The sequence below is a fragment of the Rhea americana genome, unplaced genomic scaffold (genome assembly GCF_003343005.1).
Source record: "Rhea americana isolate MKP2758 unplaced genomic scaffold, rheAme1 scaffold_3, whole genome shotgun sequence".
NCBI classification, from domain to species: Eukaryota; Metazoa; Chordata; class Aves; order Rheiformes; family Rheidae; genus Rhea; species Rhea americana.
In genome coordinates, this window is record NW_028186423.1 from 3342307 (window position 1) to 3361602 (window position 19296).

Here is a 19296-nt window from a genome sequence, read left to right on the forward strand (position 1 = left end):
TCTGATAATTTTGTCTTTTTTGTCTCCTATATTACTTAAATTGCAAAGGTTCAGTCATACATTAAAAAATACAAATTCCTATTACTGTCACAATTGATCAACACCTGTAATGCAAAAAAACTCTTATTGGCTGACTATAAGTGTATGGGGTTTGAGTTTCCTTTGCATACCTTGTCTCTCCTTGCTTTCTTCATCTTCACTGACTATCAGCATTATAACTTTCCTTTTACCTTAGATTTACCTTTAGATTTTATATTTGTGTCTTTGAATGATGTTGGATTAATAATGGCCTTGGAGAAAGAAATCCATCTCCATCTTTTTCTTTCAGTCTTTCTATTCCTACCTTGCCTTGTATTGTCTGCCTTACTCCCTTCCTTCTCTCTTTCTCTCCCTCTCTCTCTCGTTTTCTTTGCTTTCTTTTTTTTTTTTGCCAGCATATCCTCAGTGTGTAGTTTTTAATGGAATTACTGTAATTTTGCCTCTCCTTTCCTTGTTTTATTCTCTGAAAATCAATTATACTAGTCTTTGGAGATGTCTTTTTCATATAAAAGTAAGATTTTTACTTAACACTTACCAGTACATGTTCTAAATAAGGAACATAGAAATCACATAATCAYAAAATGTTTGAGGTTGGAAGGGATGTCTGGAGATCATCTACTCCAACCCCCCTGTTCAAGCCAGGACACCTATAGCACATTTGACAGGATTACATCCAGGTGGTTTTGGAATAGCTCCASAGAAGGAGACTCCACAATCTCTCTGGGCAACCTGTTCCAGTGCTCCGTCACTCKCACAGGAAAGCAGCTCTTCCTCATATTCAGGTGGAACTTCCTGTGTTTCAATTTGTGCCTGTTGCCTCCTGTCCTGTAGCATGGTAACACTAAAAAGAGTCTGGACACYCTCCCTTTAGGTACTTGTAGACATTGATAAGATCCCYCCTCAGKCTTCTCYTCCCCAGGCTAAASAGGCCCAGCTCTCRCAGYCGTTCCTCAKAGGGCAGGTGCTCCAGCCCTCTGAYCATCTTCGTAGCCCTACRCTGGACTCTCCCCAGTAGCTCCGTGTCTCTCTTGCACTGGGGAGCCCAGAACTGGACACAGTACTCGAGGTGAGGCCTCCCCAGGGCTGAGGAGAGGGGCAGGATCACCTCCCTCCACCTGATGGCAACACTCTTCCCAATGCACCCCAGGAGACCATTGGCCTTCCTGGCCACAAGGGCACATTSMTGGCTCATGGTCAACTTGTCATCCACCAGCACTCCCAGGACCTTCTCTGCAGAGCTGCTCTCCAGAAGGTCAGCCATCAGCTTGTCCTGGTGCCTAGGGTTATTCTTCCCGAGGTGCAGGACCCTGCACTTGCCCTTGTTGAACCTCAGGAGGTTCCACCCAGCTCTCCAGCCTGTCCAGGTCTCTCTGAATGGCAGCACAGCCCTGGGGTGTGTCAGCCACTCCTCCTATCTTGGGATCATCAGCAAACTTGCTGAGGAGGCACTCCATCCCCTCATCCAGGACCCAGCATGGATCCCAGAGGGACACCAAAGCCTCCAGCTAGACTCCGAGCTGCTGATGACAGCACTCTGAGCTCTGCCTTTCAGTCAGTTCTCAATCCACCTCACTGTTCACTCATCTAGCCCACACTTCCTGAGCTTGCCTAAGAGGATATGATGGGAGACAGTGTCAAAAGCCTTGCTGAAGTCAAGGGAGGCAACATCCACCGCTCTCCCTTCCTCTACCCAACCAGTCATTCCAKCGTAGAAGGCTATCAGGTTGGTTAAGCAGGATTTCCCCTTGGTGAATCCATGCTGACTACTAGTCACCTTCTTTTCCTCCATATGCTTGGAGATGAGGTTCAGAACGAGCTGTTCCATCGTGTTTCCAGGGATGGAGGTGAGGCTGACTGGCCTGTAGTTTCCTGGGTCCCCTTCTAGCCCTTTTTGAAGACTAGGGTGACATTGGCCTTCATCCCATCCTCAGGCACCTCTCTAGTTCTCCACGACCTTCCAAAGATGATGGAGAGCAGCCTAGCAGTAACATCTGCCAGCTCCCTCTGTACTCGTGAAAGCATCCCATGGGGGCCCATGGATCTGTGGATCTGTGTGTGCCCAAAAGCTCTGATCCTCCTTGACCTGATCCTCAAGAACAATCAGCCTGATTAAGCTGATTCTCCTCCTTGACCAAAGGAAAGTCTTCCTTTCTCCAGATTTKCTCTTTCATCTCCGGGCTCTGGGACTCTTGAGGGCTGGCCTGAGCAGCAAAGACTGAAGCAAAGAAGGCATTCAGTAACTCTGCCTTCTCTGTGTCCTTTGTCACCAGCGTACACACCGCATCCAGCAGCAGGACCCATTTTTCACTAGTCTTCCTTTTGTYACTGATGGATTTGAAGAAGCCCTTCTTGTTGTCCTTGACATCTCTTGCCAGTTTTAATTCCAAATAAGCCTTAGCTTTCCTTGTCGTATCCCTGCGTATTTTGACCATATTCTTAAATTCCTGCCAAGTGGCCTGTCCTCTCTTCCACATTCTGTGTGCTTTCGTCTTCTGTCTGAGTTTTGCCAGGAGCTCCTTGCTCATCCATGCAGGGCTCTTGTCCCCTTTTGCTGGATTTCTTATGCACAGGGATGCACCGCTCTTGAGCTTGGAGGAGGTGATGCTTGAATAGCAGCCAGCTGACCTGCACTCCCCTTTCTTCTAGGGCCCAGACCCATGTGATTCCTCCAAGTAGGTCCCTGAAGAGGTCAACATTTACTCTYCTGTCCAGGGTTACGATGCTGCTAATTGTCTTATTTCTGCCACACAGGATYCTGAACTCCACCATCTCCATGGTCCCTGCAGCCAAGGCTTCCCGCATCTCWCCATCTCCAACCAGTCCTTCTTTGTTTGTTAGCACAAGGTCCAGAAGGACACCCCTCCTCATTGGCTCCTCTGCCATCTGTGTCAAAAAAGTCATCACTGATGCTCTCCAGGAGCCTCCTGGACTGTTTGTGCCTAGCTCTGCTGTCTTTCCAGCAGATACCAGGGTCGTCAAAGTCCCCCATGTGAACCAGGGCATGTTACCATGAGGCTACTTCCAGCTGTCTGTAGAAGGCATTATTGGTTTCCTCTTCCAGATCAGGTGGCCTGTAGCAGACACCCGCCACAGTGTCCCCCATGTTAGCCTGCCCTTTGATCTTCACCCATAAGCTCTGGACTGGTTACTCTTCCACTCCTAGGCAGAGCTCCATACACTCCGGTTGCTCTCTCGCACAAAGAGCAACTCCACCACCTCATTTTCCTGGCCTGTCTTTCCTAAAAAGCACATAGCCATCCATGACAGCATTCCAGTGATGTGAGCCATCTCACAATGTCTCTGTAATTGCAATGAGATCACAGCCCTGTGATTGCACACAAATCTTCAGTCCCTCCTGTTTATTCCCCACGCTGCATGCATTTGTTACAGGCATTTCAGAGAGGTAATCAAGCATGTAGGTTTCYCAGGAGCCATCCAAGAGGAAAGYGATGTCCCATTCACACTTCCTCAGCTGCATGCATCTGCTGAAGGCCTACTGACTTGAGTCATGTTTGGTTGACTACCTTGTCTTTATAACTCTCCCCTTTCCCTATCTTCCCCAGTTTAAAACCCTCCTTAACAAGCTGGTCTACCTGTCAACAAAGACACACATTCCTTGCTTATGAGGTGGATCCCATTTCTCCCCATCAATTGCTGATCTTCAAACAGAGTCCCATGATCGTAGAACCAAGACCCTGYTGACAACACCAATGGTGCAGCCAGTTCTTAACTTGGAAAACCTGTCTGCTCCTTTTGCCATCCATTCCCCTCATTGGCAGGATTGAGGAGAAGATCATCTGAGCTCCCAGACCCTTACCCATCCTCCCCAGAGCTCTGAAATCCTGTTTGATGGTTTCCAATTTGTCCTTGGTATAATTAGTGCACATGTGAAAGAGCAGAAGAGGGTAGTAGTCTGACGTGTGGACAAGCCTTGGCAGTCTTTCCATGACATCTCATATACGAGTCCCTGGCAGGCAGTAAACCTCTCTAGACAGGAGGTCAGGTCAGCAGATAGGTGTATCTGTCCCCCGCAGCATGGAGCTACCCACAACAATCACTTGCCAAAATCTGCACATAGAAACCTAGACATTTGTGAGTAGAGTTCAACAAGAATAAATTTACTTGAAAAAACTGAGGACATTTATTATTAGTAGTTTGATTACTTATATTTTTAATTGAAAAAAAAATTCTTTTTAAAGAGAARTGGAGAGAATATATAGAATTACGCTTAAAAGAAAGGAATAGGAGGGGATGATGAAAGAATCAAATCTAAAGGGAGGCACATAAATATGTGATTCTATGCAAATGCCATATTTTGGTCTTCTTTTCAGCTTTTCTAAACAATCTAAACAGAGTTGGAATGTGCAGTCGCACTCAYTGGAACTGTATAGAAGACAGAATATTAGGACACTTAGAAGCTTAACTTTATTTTTGCTATGTCTTCAGTGAAATAATAATGATAATAATAGAGGTTTTATTGTTTGGATTTTCCTAGTAAATGATTTAGTTATCTGGTCATTTTCTGTTCCTACTCTCCTAAAAAGTATTTAGAGCACAGAGTCTGCTGAAATGTCAAACTCTTTTGATTTATTAAGTAATCTGCAAAAGATGGGCTACAGTCATGACATTAGAGTTTGACTAACAAAGACAACATAATCCAGAATGACATTCTGTTAAGAAGGATTAAATATTATTATATAAATAAGGTGGTCAAATAATTTACAAAAATGTCTGTTTATTTGTGTGCAGTTGAAAAATGTCATTTTTATACTATTTAAAAGTAAGATAATGGAGGATCTTTTTTCAGWTTTTTAGCATCTATTTACATTCTTTTGTCTCTTTTCTGTCCATTTCAAGAAATCACCCCAGCTGAGTCCTCAAGACCTTTAAAGCTTCAATTTTAGAAATCGGAGTCACTGAGTCACTTCTAAATCACTTGTTTGYATAGATCTACTTATAGCTTAATCTATAGACAGGCAAAATGAATGGCTCGGCCATTATTTTTAGACCAGTTGGGAGATTTAAGTGAAACAGTAAAASTTGAAGTAAAACTATTTGAAGCAAAACAACTGTTGAAAATGAAGCCTTTAGATTTAACATAAGTGAAAGTATTGTTTCACAAGCAGAAACATCGCAAACTCATGTGCAAATTATATAGCAAAAAACATTTCTTTCAGGACTCATATGAGCTAAGCATATGGCATGTAGTAAAACAAGTAATTGAACTGAAGAAATGAAGAAAGAACAAACAAAAGTGAGGTAGAAAATATATATGTGCATTGGAGAAGATAAGGCTAGTAMCATAGACCTCAAATTTTGATTAAAAAAAAAAATGATTTGGAGAGTGGCACATCCCAGTTATTTTAGAATACTTCAGCTGGTCACAGAGATCTGTTTTTTGGGGTGACCAAATGTTTCATGTCATCTGAAAAACTTTCCTTCCTAATTTAATTTTGYTTAGAAAACAAAAGACATTCACACAATAGCGGCAACACATTGTTAGTGGAGAGAACCTCTTACCAAAGACTAGAATAACTTATTTTCAAACCAATAGTGACAGATCGTAAGTGTGATCCTAGGGTACATTTATTTTTTACATCCAGTCAAAACTTTATTGACTGTCGTTTGTTTAAGTAATATGAACAAAATGGGGAAAGGAGGGAGCAGCTGTCATTCTGTGTAGCAATAAATACTGTAAAGAGATAAATTTGAAGTCAGAAAATGACATGTGTCAGTCTTTTCAGAACAAACAGATGTCAGAAAAGAGATGTCACTTAGAATGACTTGAAACATTTTGTCATTTACTCTCAATCACGCGACCAGTGCCTGCTACCTACTTTCAAGGTACTGCAGAGGCTAAGGTGGAGATATAAAACAGCCAGTCTGAACTGAATTTGTATTTCAAAATGGAGAGTTCTGCTTCCATTTGGTTTCATAGCTTCTAATATCATAAAATGAGAAATTAAAGGTAACTTCAAGGCTTTTTCTTTTCTTTTTCCACAAAAAACTTGAAAGCAGCAAGAAAGTCATAAAAGCAGAAAAGAAAGGTAGACATAGCACAAYAGAAAAAAAGCATAAAATTAAATCAGCATTTTAAATTCAAATGTCTATCTAACTTTTAAGCAAAATTTTGATATGGAGAAAAACTATAGATGTCAGTGTGCAAGCATACAACACTGCAATCACTTTAAACAAGAAATTTTGTGATAATTCGCCCAACTTAATTTATTGTTTCTAGTGAAAACAATTTCAATAGTATTCTACTATTGGAATATCACAATGTATTAAAAAAAAAAGTTCCTTTCATACACTTCAATGCATCCCATTAAAAAAATAAAATAAAAATCAGTCTCCAGTCCACTCTATAGAAAGTAATGGGTTTAGATCACTATCAGAGTTTCTTTCATTGAGTTAAATGAACTCAGTCTTACTGAAAAGGACTATGCTCTTCAATACGGCAAAGCATGGAAACAATTTTGCTGGTTTTACAATTAGATGCCCTCATTGTGTTCATTGTGTTTAGTCATGTCATTATCAAAACCTTTTTATTTCACCTATACTCAGAAATCTTAGTATTAACAGCTGCTTAAAACTATATAAAGAATCAGCAGTCTGAACTAATTTTCTGTCTGGAATTTTAAATTGTTGGCTTCATTATTAAATSACAGCCTCTAATTTTGATCTGCATTTTACAGCTGCTTTTCCAACATATCTGAGCAGAGTTCTTTTATGTCTTCATTTTACAGTTCAACCATTCTGTAGATACTCAGCTTATGTGGTTTAGATGACCACTATTGTACAGTGACAATACATAATTCATCAAAATGTGCTAAATCTAGAAGGATTATTTCAAACATATGAAAGCATTTATTAATTCATTTCTAGATGATAATTCATCTATAGTCTGGTTTAAAAAGAACTTTAAATGTATTACCTTCAGGCACACTCATTCTCTATGGTTTCATTTTAGGTTGTAGTTTGATTCCACAAATACTCTATTTGAAAATAAAGCATGTCGGATTCTTTCTTTTTTTTTTTTTTTTTTTTTTTTTTTTTTTTTTCAGAAAGAAGCATAGAAAAACTACCTTTGATCCCAAGTCTAAATTTTCAGTTTATGCACCATTCACACAATACACTATACACTATTCACACAAATAATTTTTATATGTCTAAATATGAGAGGTCATAAACATCTTTTATATTAATTTATTATGAAACCATCAATTTTTAATCAAAAACTAAAAATATAATAATGAATTTTTGTAGATTATATTAAAATAATCTTCAGTTACCATGCAAACTTTCGCCTAATGTTTCTGAAAGATTTTTTCTTCATGTTTTTTTGAGAAGTGATTTAGATTTGACTCAGCCTTTCCAAAACCATTAATGAGGGCTGACAGTATCAAAATTTTATCTTTATATAACAGATCCCTGATCTATCCACATTGATTTTGCATTCCTAAAAATTGCATTTCCTACAGTGCCCTGTCTATAGACTTGCCTCTGCATCTTTACCAAGTTACAAAAAAGTGACAGTTTCAAGTAAATTTTATTAGCTATGAATGTAGCTATAAAAATAAYGTCTATGGTTCAGCTGCTGCTGGTTTACAGCTCTCTGTCTCGGATACCAGGAAATCTTAGGCATCTCRTTACCAAGAAAATAACGAAAAATTGGCAAAAGTCAGGCAAAAAAGTCAGGCAAAAGTAACAAAAGTGATTTTTGGGAGCTGGAGGAAATGACTTCAGAGGAATGATGAAAAGAGCTAAAGTTTAGCTAAATGGTAACCAAGGGGGRTGAGAAAGAGAGACAGAGGGGAGGGGAGAAAAGAAAAGGAAATATTTTATATGGAAAACAGGCAATCCTAGAAGGAATGAGATGAGATTAACAAAGGGAAAGTTTAGGCTGAATATCAGTAGATTTGCTGACAGGGAGAYGTATTAGGGTACGGAATAGTCTTCTAAGGGTAGTGGTAGAAGATTCATCACTTGCCGTTTTCAACACTAGACAGGACAAAGCATTGGAAAAAATATAGTTGGAGAAAATCCTGCCTTGACAGAGAGATGAAAAGAATAATCTAACAGGCCTTTTCCATCTCTAACTTGTTGCTATGAAACTGCCAGAAAAGTCTAAATTTAATCTTCTCAGTGTCTTTTATTCTTTTATACGTAAATTATCTTAATCATTTCTGTGCATTTTCTGCCTCTTCTGCYTCCCTTCACACAGATTTAGAGGGGATATTTAAAATATTTTTATTCTATTTCCTCTTCTTCAACTCCCACAGGTTAATTTTAGTTCTTAGATGAACGAAACATAAAAATGAATGGTGGTTACCTGGGTATTAGAGCTGGGCAGAAATTCTTMATTTAAATGTTTTCTCTTGGAATTATCAGGATTTTCATTAAGTTTTTATAAAATTTTATACTTTAATTTGAATTCAAGCAACATTAAAAACAATCTCTATTTACTCGTCATGTTTTGAACATTTTATTTAGAAGCCATGGTCAAAAAAAAAAAATGGTTCAGGCAAATATTTAAATAATCCAAGAATGATACTACTGAAGGAAATATGTCACTGAAATCTTTCAGGAAGTACATTTTACTATCCTCTTTCACTGTTCTTGATTTTGTCTGAGTTCATATGAGCCATTTCCTTTCAGCAAAGGAGAATGGCAGTGGATGCTTTATTCTCAATGGAGAAGAAGGACTACTAAGACGTTTAAGGAACTGTAGCGAGTCTCATAAGAAGAAAGGCTGGGAGAGCTGGGACTGTACAGTCTGGAGAAGAGAAGACTGAASGGATCTTATCAATGTGCATAAATTTCTGAATAGAGGGTGTAAAGAGGATGAGACCAGGCTTTTATCAGTAGTGATCAGTGACAGGACAAGAGGCAGCGGCACAAAGCTCCATCTGAATCTAAGGAAAACCTTTATATATACATACATATGTATATATCGTGAGGGTGACTGAGCCCTGGAATGGGTTTCACAGAGAGGTTGTGGAACCTCCATCCTTRAAGATCTTCAAAAGTCATCTGGACACAGTCCTGGAAAGCCTGCTGCAGGTGATGCTGCTTGAGCAGGGAGGTTGGATTAGACGATCTCTWAAGGTTCCTTCAAAACTCAGCCATGCTGTGACTTCATGATCTACGTTTTCTTCCCACATTTCTCTACTTCTCACTATTTAGATTTTCAAGGTGTCCTACATTTCTAGGTAATGAAGCTTGAGCTTCACTGGCTGTTCGGAAGGTTTTTAAAACACTGAGCAGTGGAGCTCTCATCTCTTCAGGACCCTGCTCAGAATATTTCAGACTAGGCTCTGAAAATCAGTAGATTCACAGGAAGCTGTTTTGTTTTTAATTTGATAGGTTTTAACATATACCTAAGTTTTCTCCTGCAGACATTTGTTTGACATTTGTTTTCCTTTCTCTCAATTCAAAAAACAGAAATCAAAGGAAAAAAAGGTTAAAAACCTCAAAAAAGCAGACATCAGAGAAAAATCTCAAAAGAATGTCTCAGGTAATAAATAATACTTGATGCTCAGTTACTCTGGAATTCTGAGAAATCCACTCTTTCATTGCTATCTACACACATGCACAAGTAACTATCCTGATTAATGTTAGCAGATTAATATAAAAAGAAATAATGATGATTTGTAGCTTGTTATAAAGGCCTGCCATAGAAACTTGCTAAAAACAAATGAAAATTGCTAGTTCTTTAAGTGACAATGGCACTTTAAGAKGATAGGCTAATCATTATTAATTCTTTTGATATTTACTGTAATAACATTAATCTGAATGAGTTCTTCTGGAATTAGTAAAGATATCATATAAATTTCTAACRTTAATTCAACATTAATTACCTCGAGCAATTCTAAAAAATACAGCTAGGAATCTAACAATTGTGTTTCAAATTTCAGTGCACATCATGATTATAAATAATGGGAAATATTTTGTTTATTTTGGAAGTAGTAGAAAAATGAACGTAAAGCTATATGGTCCTAGTACTACAGAAATGAACTCTAAGCTGTGGAAAGTCATGTCCTCTTTACTGGCAAATTGTTCAGAACAGTGCTGTGAGAGCCAGCTCCAAGAGTGCTATTGGTAACAGTACATCTATTGTCCAAATACCTCATTCCTGCTCTAAAAAGGCACAGACACAATGCAGGAGAATCTAAACATTCTGGTAGCCTTTCTTAACTAATCACAGATGTTATGAAGGTTGCTTCAGGAATACAGAGATGACTATCCAGTTTGGGGCATCTTATAACTTACGTGTGACTGACCTGAAGTTCTTCATGAGGAAGATGAATATGGAACTTTTAATCATCKATCACGGGATGCTGAGAGAAGTATTATTCATCCTCCTCTGAGAAGTGACTTGCATTCATACTTTATTAAATAACCAAATTCCTGATATTTTCGCACAGAGAAGACTGGAATTTGTAAGAGATGTATCTTTGCCTTCAGACACTCATTTCATTCAAAAAGGGGATTCACTCTCATAATTCTCATGTGTATCATAGTGTAGAGAAGAAAGACAAAAAGAAGCAGCTATAATTGCTTAGAATTTTCTACCAATTTGTAAAAATCCCTTGAAATTCATATCATCGTATAATGGCACTGCTAGCAATAAAATCATATTTAAAAATTAATGAAGATTAATGTGTTACAAAACTTTTTTTTGAAATATAACAAAGATGAACAAGAAAATTGTTATTACTGGCTATTATATTTGGCACCTTGTATTTCAGTTGATAAGCAAGATGTTCTCCTGAATCCATAGTTAAAGTTTACATTGTATTAGTGGTGTGGAAAACCATATTGCAAGGGATAGAGTGTTTATGACACTATTAAAAATCAGTAGTGATGAACATTCTGTTGTATCATTAGAGAGGAAATTAACAGTTTTTCAAAAAAAAAAAAAAAAAAGAGAGAATGGTGTAAAAGAGTGTTCAAAGTCTTCAAAGCTAGATAAAAAGAGTTCCATGAAATAAAATGAAGTTAAAAAGAAGATACTATAATCAAGAAACTACACACAACTTCTCACTATACCAGTAAGAAGGAATAGGCACCTGCAGAAATTCTATTTGTAGCTAAAATATTGCAGGAATCTTCAGTAAGTCAAATGTCTAGTGACAGTGAATATGATTTGAGGATATTTAATAAGACATATTTTTAGTGTGTTCTCTCGGTGTCTTGTATTCTTTATCAAATATAGACAAGATTTCAGGTGTAGTTATCAGACTAAAGAATGTTGATAAACCAGTTTTTGGTCTGTGGTCTAATCCTACTGAGTAAGGGATAGCAGCTGCTATGATCATTCTAACAGGACATCTTATATTTCCCTTGTCTTGTACTTGAAAATTGTGCCAGAGATTTTAATTTATATTCCCTTAACATTTTTGTTTTAGTGTGTTTGAATCTTATTTTTTTCACACTGGTTTACTTTTGCTTTCACCTAGTATAATTTCAAATGTTATTGCCACAGTGAATCTGTGAAAGAGAGTTAGATTTGAGATTATATAAAACTATATGCTGCTATATATATAATATATATATATGACTGTATGATTATATAAGTATACTAAATAATATTTCATATTACAGTAAATGTGTTGCATGTATAAATAATATTATGTGTACTGTTCAAAATTTTCAGTTTCAGCATTAAAAATTCTGTGGTATAAAATTCTGCAGCTCCCGTTTGCGATAGATATTGAGTGCTTAGTGTGACAATGGCCACAATTATGATTTGTTTCCATTCCTCACTGAGGACAGCAGAAAAGGCATAACGGTCTGGAAAATATGGGCTGCTGCCAAATCAAGTTGCACAAATAAAGAGTGACCAGTAGAATAGATGGATTCACCTTGAGATTAAGACACCCAAATGTAGCCTCTAAATGTAGGTGCAAATATTGGAGGTCTAATGTCCTAAGACGTGCAATTTTAGGGTAGGATTCAACTGTATAAATACAGATGCCCATGCTATTTTAAATCRTGTAGGGTATGTAAGACACCTCCATGGACTCAGCACTTAGGACACAGGACATAGTTTCTGATGAGGCATCTGAACACCAGGTAAAATATTCCCACAATATCTGAAAATAACACTAAAAACTATGTTTACTCAACTAATCCTGTCCACAGTAAATGCAGTCAGTGGAACCTGGAGGGGAATTTAGCTCGCCATGAGGCAGACACTGAGGACTTGAGTCTGTTGCCCACATAAAAGCTCTAGAGTCATTTATCATTTGCATTGCCCTGTGAAATCTAAGTCATCTTGAAGGAGTTGACAGAGATGACACRCAACCTGTGGGATATCCAGGGCCCTTTGCTGTGGCAACTGGAAGACGTGTAGAACATTTAAAACTTCCCAAATGCCACTAGCCATGGGTGAGTACATAAGAAAATCAACTTTCTGATATTAGGTCAGCTAAATCATATTCTAAATATTTTGTGCAGCATTCAGACAAGTTGCCTGAATATAYAGGTCTACTACTATCTCATATTCCGTAACTCATGCCACATAACTCCCAACTGCTATATAATGTTCTGTTTCATTTAACAAGAGTAATATGGCATGTATCAATTTATCAACTGGTTTGGTTTCAGTGTCAGGAGTCTTCATTAAATTTTTAAAAATCTTTTATTAAACCAAGAAGAGGTAGAATAAAGAATTATTTGGAATTAAAATACCTCTTTAAAAATATTTCTCTCTTTCATATTCTCCCTAACTTCAGGGTTTCCTATATAGAACTTAATAGAACTTAATTGTCTCTTTAAATGTATTTAAAGAAAGTCTAAAATGCTCATTTGRAAAGAAAGGAAAAATAATTAGAGGAAATGCTTCAGTCTGATCTAACATGTTAAAAACAGATCTTATATACACACACACACATATATATACACACACATACACACACATACAGTGTGTGTACAGTGTGTGTGTGTGTATGTGTGTGTGTATGTATGTATGAGTATTTAAGAACAGCACAGACAAACTCAAGGATGGAAAGGGCAATGAAGGCAGATAACAGATGTTTTGTATATGGCAGCACCCTTGTTTAAGGCCCAAGGGATAAAGAAAATTGTGACTTAACATACTTCTGTAAAACTCTTAGGAMCTTTTCAAGCCAATACCTGCCATACTGGAAACTTAAGTGGATTTTTTTTTTCCTATATAAGACAGAAGGATAGAATTTGAAAATATTTCTGGAATTAAAGCCATCTAAGCTTGTGTGTGAAAATATTGAGCACAGTGTTTCTTAGGTAACATTGGGATTCCTGACCTGCTTGCCAGATCACAGCATCGTCACAGACTCTAAGAACGCTAGTAAATGCTAACAGGAGTTGATGTGACTTTTGAGAATTTTATAGCTGCTTATCTCTAGTTGCTGAATTAATAGAATCTATTTTTCCTCAGCTCTCATCACTGAAGCAGCTGTAGATCTCAGGAAACCTGGAAACCCAGTTTATAGAAGCTTGTTTGGGGAGTTAAGCTATTCCCAGAGGAAGTATAAATCACAGATTTGTGAGCCAGAGCTGAGAGACTGGAACTTGGAAACTGGATATCCTTTAATTTACATTTTCCCAGGGTGGAAGTCCGTGAGCTTTAAGACAGTGCTTTTAATTAAAAGTTTAGAAGTTGATTTAGTCAACAGTTAAAAAGCAGAGGAGCCAATTGGCCCTGGAAGTTTAGAAGCTTTAGAGTTCCTGATTTAAGGATATGTAGATAATGAGGAGCTCCACCACTGCACATCAGAGTAGTTGAACAGTTAGGCAGACGAACTTAAATAAAAGAGTTTTCTAAGACACTCTAGAAACCTTTTTAAATGAAAAAAAAACTATTGATTAAACATCCCTTTAAAACAAACGCCTATAAAGAAAAAGTCTTATGTGTCTTGTGATTTTTTTTTTCAGATAGAACATTTATCAAGAAGAAAGTAATAGTGTTTTATGATATTATAAAGTATTCAGAGACCGATGAAGTAATAGTACGCCTTGATAAAGAAGTTTGTTCTCTATGTATCCTACCAACCACCATTGATTCTTTAGGGAACTACTGAGCCAAGTCTCAAAATACAGCAATTATTTCCCATTAATATTAATCTACCAAAATATATTTGGTAAAATCAGCTTTACATATTTCCAATATGACTTTTTTTTTATGTCATGCTAATCTGCAATTTTACTAGGAGGAAGCGAGTCCCTTTTTACAATAATTTTAGTGTAAATATTTTAGTATGTACTAACATTTCTTCTAATTCTGAAATACTTTTATAAATCATTTTAAATAAATTGAATTAGTTTTCATTGYCTTTGATAAATAAAAATATCAGATCTTTATTCAACCTCCATTCACGCGTATGTGTCAAAATTCTACAATAAGAATATTTCGTTAAGTTCTTTTCAGGGAAGAAAAGCATTTTTATAGGGTGCTTTGTTGAAGGACAGTGCACAAAAAAGCAACAATAAAACAACAACAACAGCAAAAAAACAGAGCTCTATCAGTGCTATAAAATTTTCACATAGTATTGTGGTTTGAAGAAATTTAAACATAGTTTTAGAGAAGACAAGACATAACATGGTATACTACATATTTTTAACTCACTTAGTAACGGTGGAAGTGGTATYGCCAGCCATTTTGCAGTTGGAGATGCTGAACTAAGTCATTTTAACATAATCCGTGAGTGAAAGTCATACTTAAATTTCATATAGCACCTTCAAACTTCTGAAGAGCAGAGAAAACAGATTTATCTGCTGTTTAGTCTCTAAAGATTATCTCAGTTTTAAAAGACACACATAGCTTTAAAATGACATGTTAATAATATCTTCAAAAGTTCAATTTTTAATGATAAACTTTAAGAATGAAGGGCTGAGATTTTATTTTTGGTTATACTTTTTTTTTTTTAAGGCTTTATGTAATGGTAAGCCAATCCATAAGGAAACAGAAGAAAAAAATACCAGAAATGCTTAAATCATTGCACAATATCTCTTTTAGAAGATTAAGTGTGGTGACATATCTGCTTCCCCTCATCTTCAGAAGAACATTGAAGGTCAGACTAAATCAGCTCCTGACTGAGTTTATGTAGCATACAAATATTGTATTTTCCCAGCTTCATTTGTAACACAGAAATCATAACAATGACAATAGGTTTGGGGTTAATTGAGGACCAGATAATTATAAACACAAACTTCTTGAGTTTTTGGAGGATTTTCATGGGAACAGCATGAAACACTGTTTTTGGAAGGCTCTCAGTAGCTTTGAGTTTTGAAGGGTTTTGTACATCTATCATGTACTAAAAACAAGTGGCCTAAATCTTAGGATTGTGAACTGTTAGCTGTGATCCTCAAGAGCTTCACAAAAAGTATCTTTGAGCACTAAACATCAGTGTTGTCCTTGTACTCTGTTACTATTTAGCTCATCACTTGATATAGCACTTGACTATCCAACTGAAATGTTTATATGAACAAGAAAAATCCCTTCCCTGATTTCCTATCTCAAGCAGGTAAGAAAGTAGAATTGAGTAATCTGTCCCGTTAGCGGTATACTTGAAATTTGCACAAAGTTATACTTTGTGAATTTTAACCACATCCTGATCATTTATGTTGAGGGCAAAAGTATAATGCTTTTGTAGATGTTTCAACAGGTCAGATCTAGTTCTGCTAATTAGAAACAAATAAAAAGTGGTAAGATATGATATAATGGTAAGATATGATATAATGTATTACCAAACAATATAATGCCTGTCAAGCAAACTATATCAGCCATAAGCAGATCTGAAAAGCTAAAGCAAAGTGTAGTAAATCAAACATCAAATTTCCTGCTTTTRCTGGGGACAGCCTCATCTATTAAGCACTAAAAGCAAGCTACACATATCAACCAAGGATAAATAGTCTTTTTTTTTTTTTTCAGATGACCAAGTATGGTTGCAATTTTTATGAGTGAGGTAGTCAACTCTTCTTCTCCTGATAGGAAGAGGAATATTATTCAATTTGAGCAAAGACTTYGGTAGACTGAGGTAGAGGATGGGTAAGATTATTCGAGAGAACTGTCTTAGAAGTACATTTGTTGGCATTCACTGATCAGTTTAATAAATAGTTATTGTTATAAATAATACCATCAKTTCATTCTTGAAAAATAGAAGCAACCCTTTCCATGTTACTAATGAGTTTCACATAAGGAAAAGATTATTTTATTGTTAATTGATATAATTATCTTTTCCAATTTTCAGATTTTCCTGCTATCACCAGACCTTTAAAGACTGGTGAGATAGATGTCATCCTAACTGCTGTTATGAAGAGGCATTTTCTAGCACATTTTCYGTACTGGCTGTAATGCACAAGTGAKTTAGTTGTTCAAACTTTTACCAAGACAGGATTTTTTCCCTCTCTCTTGCTTCTGACCCTGCTGGGATTGTATGTGTTCTAAGTCTTTACTCACAGAAACTTRCAACTTCAGGCCACGGGAGTAGAGACTTTTCTCCATAAGTAAATGTTTTTTTAAGTAGATTTGGAGCATCAATTAACACCATCTTTTCTTTTTATTATTTTAAACATTCTACCATGAGATCTGAAACATTTGTTTATAGCTTTAGTAAGCTGACATCCTCCTGCTTTTCAGGAGGATAGTTTTACTTGTATAGACAATTTTATCCAATATTTTGGTAGGTAATAAAAGATAAATTGTTCAAGCTTTAGATAATCCATCAGAGCAGAGTTTTCATTATCCATACAACCTCTCACCGTTACTAAAACACACTGCATCATTGAGTAAGAATTACTGATTGCTTGACAGGAAAAGTATGCTAATATAATGTATTTATTACAAATTTAAAAGCTCATTTATTTACATTATTGTTGAAACTAAGGGGATTATACTAAGGTAAGAAATTCAGACATTTTTTTCTCTTTGAAATCAATAACTACCTGTGCATATCTATTAGGCATAGCCCATCTTTAGTGGCGAAGAYCCTAAATATTTTCCTTTCACTACAAGCCAGTCATTTTTTTTGCCATTAATAATCTTAATTTAAACTTCTCTGAAGACAAGGCATTCACTTTTACTACTCCATTACCCTAATTTGTAAAATGATCTCCTACCAGATCTCTAGTTATGAACATCACATTCAGAATTTAAGTTTCTTTTAAATATGTAGTTATTCAGTCATCCATTAATGATGCACAATTGCCTACATTATTAAGTTAGCATCTGAAGTCTCCATTTAAAGATTTTTTTAGATTTTTTTAAAAAATATATTTATTCTGTATGGCATACTGTGATTACTTAATTGAATAGGCTAAATAATTTGTGCAGTAGTATACTGTGTGTAACAAAAATGCCATAGCAAAATATTTTCTTTAAATGACGGGCAGTTAACTCTATCAAAGTAATTTATGCCTAGAAGCATAAAAGGGAACATTACTGAAGACAAATCACATTACCCTTCTCTGCATATAACAAAATAGTTTGTATGCAGCTGGGAAGATATTCCCTAAAGTACCAAAGATACTGAACTACACAGAGARGCATCAAAGACATTAGAAGTATTTTTTATTGCCACATAGAAGTTGAARGAAAGAGTAACAGTCAAGTCTTCCAACATCACCTTCGTCAGCATCACCCAACTCATTCTTCTGTTCTGAGAAGCCTACTCAGGAGATGCAAAAGCTTAAACATAACATCTTTCCTTCTGTCAGAAGTATTTTTTTTGGTATAAAAATTAACCTAAAATAAAAATAATGTGCATGCATTTTGTTTCTATGTATTATGTAGATTTGAGTACTACAGACAGCTACTGAGTAATACAGTAGAATAAAGAGCAATATTACCAAAACCAAGAAGAAAATAATAAAAAAAAATGGATAGGTTGACCAATAAGGCTAGAGTTAACACTTGAATAAAATGCAATAACATAAAAAACAAGTATGAATTTTGACAGTTTTTGATCTAAACCTCCTAGAAATTCTAATACTCATCTAATAAATATGGAATAATTTTAACTTCAYGTATGGAGTCTCATATGAGCAGTAATTAATACTTTGTCACTTGCACCCACTGGACAGATATTTAATTGTCTTTTTGATCATGTTTATGATATTGTTACTAAGCACAGGCAATGTGCTTAGTAGTAAATCTTTAAATSAAGCAATATGCTTCATCTAAAGACTCATGTAGAGAGTTAAAGTTTCTTCATTGACCTCAGACTGAATTTTTAAAGTGCAAAACAAATATGCCACCGTGTTTTGCCATCTGAAACACAAGAGTAGACAGGAGGGATTGCTGATTACTGTAAAGGAACATAAACTAATTTTAAACTAATTAGACTAAACATCTTGAATTTCAGAAAAAAAAAAAAAAAACAGTCAGATAATCACGGGACTCCACATGACATCTTTTGGGAAGCTGTTTCAGAGCAGGTATGTCGTGTACCTGGTACCTGATCTGAGCGACGAGAGCTCCGTGGTACGTCGAAACCGTACCGCTGTGAGCCCACGGGCCTCGTTCAAACTCTGCGCGCACCTAAGCACCGCCGCGAGCCCGGGCAGAGCGCAGCCAGGAGCCTGTGCGCAGGGTCTCGGCTTCACGCGCAGCCGCCCGAGCGCAGAAGCAGAGCGAAGTCTTTTCCCAGGTGGTCGTTTCGTAATTCACAGACATATAGGCACTACTCAGAGGGAGATCAGACTCCCGAAGGATAATTCAGCCTCAAGTGTTCCTTACGTGTAGATGAATCACTGTAATATACACTCCAAACTTTTTTGTTTTTTTCCATGTTCTCCATTTTTCCTATTTGACTAAACAGCACAATTGTATGGCTTAAGCACTTGCACCCAACTTTGTACTGCTTAACACACCTTTTTTGTATAGTTTTGCTTATTCAAACTAACATTCTGCCTGACAATGGAGATTCGGAAACTGTTTGCAGCCAGCAATATGGATGCATGTATACTGGCTTGTAGGGGAAGAAATATATACCCTTATGAACTAAAGCTTTCCCTTGCCATCTATGCTCACAGCCAGCAAACAYGCACTCTTCTAATTTACAAGTACAGATGTAGGCTTAGATAACCAAACTCTATTCAGTTTTAAAGTAAGGTGAAAAGCATTTGAATTTATGGATATTAATCTGTTCCTATGACTTCATAATAAGTCTGATAAGAAATGTACTGAGAATAATTCAAATGAATTTCAGGAATAACTAGAAGGCAGTAAAATTCAAATTATTATAGTAATTCAACCTGAGAATCTCCAGGTTT